This window comes from Dendronephthya gigantea, unplaced genomic scaffold (genome assembly GCF_004324835.1).
Source record: "Dendronephthya gigantea isolate DGI-Jeju-01 unplaced genomic scaffold, DenGig_1.0 000007F, whole genome shotgun sequence".
Lineage (NCBI taxonomy): Eukaryota > Metazoa > Cnidaria > Anthozoa > Malacalcyonacea > Nephtheidae > Dendronephthya > Dendronephthya gigantea.
The window spans coordinates 2,273,358-2,277,327 of NW_021163017.1; the positions used below are offsets into that span (position 1 = coordinate 2,273,358).

Below are 3,970 nucleotides of genomic sequence, written 5' to 3' on the forward strand. Positions count from 1 at the left end.
TATTTGTGACGTCACTGATTTTCCGCAGGATGTTTGCGCCTCGGATGCTTGCGCAACCGCAAGCTAATGTTGAAAGTCCAAAATGGCCATCATCGTTATGGTAAAAAGACACAAGATTACAAATGCGCCTAAGAATATTGTTTTATACGTGTAAACAATAGCTATTTTTCTGAATTTTTTCATGCGTTGATTCAGCTTGTGATAACTATAAAAAAAGAAATTTGAGACTTTAAGCAAAGCCACAAGGATCAAGGAGGCTCTTTAAAGCTGGGATTTAATTCGTTAATTTGTACAATCTTGTCACGATCTCGTTTCCTGAGCTACAGGCACCTCCACTATTATTCTTCACCTAATTGGCCATTTTTTGAATACGCTCTAATAACTGTTTCAAAATAACTAAAGAAAAGTCAACAGCATGGCAGCGTCGTCGAACGAGCTGTACATACGAGCTTTTACGAGTCAGTCAGTCGGAGAATGGTCATTTTTGCGCCAAATTCAATGCTGTTTGCTTGCGCCATCTAAGGAAGTTTGTGGTTGTGGTCGTTAGTCCTTTTGAGTTTTGAATACAAAACTAATCAACAAACTCGTACTCAACACGAAAAAAATGCCAAAAATGACGAATTTTCTACTCGTAGTCGCAGTGTGATTTTATAGAACAATTTCCTAACGATTAACGAAGGCTTTTAATGTGAAACATCGCTCATATTGAAAATAGCTGATATTTCTCAACTTCAACATAAACTCCATTTTAATGAAGCTGTACGAACGAACCAAATTGGCTTACTATATTCGAGCAGGACAAGCTATTATGCTAACAATGGGCATGCATGGTAGTTCAAAAGCCAATAACATAGCTGGTCATAGCCCGCAATATTTTCTTAAGCAACGCTCCCTAGCAATAACAACTAATTAGAAATCTGAAATATATATATTTTACTTTAGATTGAATATAGTTTTAGATATTGGGATACTAAGAGGGTACCGAAAGAAACGTTTTATTGAATTTTTTAAACTTTAAGATACAATTAAACTTTTGTCTTGTGCGTTTGGCGTTTCCTGGGAACGAGTGTTTAAAAGTGTTTCGAAAGTTGCAAGAAAAAATAATTTATCTCAATAAAAATTGCTTTCAAGATGTCGAACTGGCAAATATTATATTTTTTTGTGTTTTCTGAAAATTTATATAAATCTTCATGTCGTTACGGGGAGAAAAAAAGGAGGAAAAAGTTAGCAGCCCGATAGGGGACTCGAACCCCTGGCCCTCAGATTAAAAGTCTGATGCTCTACCAACTGAGCTAACCGGGCCCGCATACACAAGTACCTAAATTTATGGCTTTATAAAGTGTTTTTTTAAAAGACAATGATTATTCGAGAATAAGCATTGCAACAAGAACTAGCCCAGTAGCACGTGTTCTGGTCTACACGTTGTTCATGAGCTGCTGAAATCTTTCAATAAACACTGCAACAAAATGCATTTGATGCATTATTTTGATGAACAAGGAAATAGGGTCTACACTTTGAAGGTTAGTATTGACATTTGTTCATTTCTTGTCGCAATTTCGGTCGCATAAATGCTTAGAATAGTCGTTTATATATTTCTAGCTAATTCAACGTTCTTATTTATATTGATATGAATATTATGAAATGTAAAGGTTCTTGCCTCATAATCGCTCAACATTTAGTTTCTTCGAGTGTTCTTGTTTTAAAAATCATTTTGTTGAAGTAGGAAATACACTACAGAGAACAGTTTTATAATTTATATTACTCATTATATTTAACTACAAACGTTTTGGCGGGAATTTTCCATAATAAAATTTTTAAAAAACAAGAAGTTGATTAACACAAGTATGGCTATTTATTAAACCCATTTCAACCCTGATATAGCCACGTTTTGAAGTTTGAATATGTTGACTTTTTGGGTGATGAAATGTAATTATGTAAACCTATATATGAAATACAAGATTAATTAAGGCCAATAAGGGTCAGTCTATTATAATACAGGATGAAATATTTCTAATTTGGTGCTGCAGCTGCCTGAAAAATACCATTAAGCTTTTCAATGTTTTGACATTTTACTGGAAGATTCCTAACCTCTGATGAAGACCCTCTGATGAAGCGAATTCAGAGTAAATGGAATCAATTTAGGGCGAGCATGCAGAATTTGACAAAAGGGCATTTCTACTTTTGGATTTTTAAACGTATAAATAAACACAGCCTTTTAGATCCGTCATATTTTTATTGGCAAATCTGCAGTTTTAAATTCAAAGAGTCCCTTGGCCCCATTTGAGTCGCATGAATGGGATGAATCACCTTCATATTTGAATGATTAATCATATTTTTACATACAGTAGCTCACTAAATATGAATTTTATAGAAAGTTGATCCAAATGGGAAAACTACCAAATCATCACATCCTGGTAAGAGTTTTTTGCTCAGTTTTTTAATATGTATATAGGGCATATAAAATATAACAATCATAGACATGATATACTAATATTTGAGGCTAAATATTCTTTATACATGTATTTATTCTCTGTCAGTTTCAAAACAGATTTTTGGTAGTAGATTACTTGTGCAGATATTTTAATGATTTTGTCAATCAATCAATGTCACTCGTTGGTGTTTCTCTTTAAAATATGTTTGAAGTACAACAGTTACAATATTCATTTACAAAAAAAGCTACCGGTAAGAAAAACAGTTGAGTTAGTTAGGCTGACATTACATTTTATTTTGAGAAATGCAGCCGAGTATAAACTCTTCGATCATGGATTGTAATAATAAAGTTATTTTCAGGAATGGATCAAGCTGGATCCAGTTGAGCATTGATAGATAACTCAGTGTGTCATAAAGATAAATTTGATGCAAAATTTAAATCCCTCTAAATCAAACCAAGATAGGATTTATCTACTGTAAGCAATGAATCTGATCCCTTGGATTCCCTCTATACATTTACAGCAAGATTTTCACCGGATGACAAAGTATCGAGAGAGAGAATTGTGCTAAAGAAAAGATTTGGTTTGCTGTTAACCCAGCAACCATTGCCAGTTTTCTAGCAAGATACATTAATTGCAGATACAATCAAGACACTATGGATGATGTTTTTTATGCTTATATACCAGGACAGAAAATTTAATGGATTTTAACAAACATATATTGTAAATAACTGTAATTTTCCTCACTGGTATTTTATGCATACTGTATGTTTTTAACAAGAAGAGCCTTATTGTTTCTCTTAGTACTTTTTTATTTGTTATATTTTTGAGATATTTTAACTTTTTCCCCATCAAATATTTGCGCTTGTGCTTCAAAAGAACTTGTACTTAATTAAAGTACTCCCCAGAATTGTACAGTTAGCTGCAAAATTCAGATTTGAATTGGCAGTTTTGATCTCCCTCTGGGAGATTTGAATTGGCGGTTTTCGTATCTTGTTTAAAATTAGTGTTAACTGCAGTTAAAAAGTAGTTAAATAGTGATTAACTTATAAATACGCGCTTCTTATTGGATAATGTTCCTACCTAACTATAGTTAACCCTAATCACTTTTTATACCAACTGGCTCCAGGTTTAACTTTACTATGAATACTGCCTGAATATAAGAAACAATTTGTATGCAAACTGGTTTAGTCCACTAAATTGATTTCATACAACCACTTCGTAAAAGTGTTGTAAGAAAGGTTTGAAATTCACGTCGAAGCCCGTGGAACGAAATCTGGTAAAACTTCGACTAAAAGCACTAAAAGCACTGACCAGAAAGAGCATTGTTACAAAGATTAACCCATTTACGAAAAATTCTCGGAGAATATTGCCTAAATCAAAATTGTGCCTATGTCATACGGGATATGTCCATGAATTACCCTAGGAATTCTGGACCCTTAAAAAACATCCAAAGTCTACAGAATATCTTGAAAAGAATGTTGTAATTTATGTAAAGGCGCGTGTTCTTATAGACATTCCAGTTACTGACTTAGATGTCG

At 33.4% G+C, this 3,970-nt stretch overlaps 1 non-coding gene across 1 annotated transcript; it reads right to left on the bottom strand.

Annotated features, from left to right (window-relative positions):
* Nucleotides 1-1,229: 1,229 nt before the first annotated feature.
* On the bottom strand, nucleotides 1,230-1,302 carry Trnak-uuu. The gene has a single exon. It is a non-coding gene; the product is annotated as a tRNA-Lys (tRNA).
* Between the last annotated feature and the right edge of the window lie 2,668 nt (nucleotides 1,303-3,970).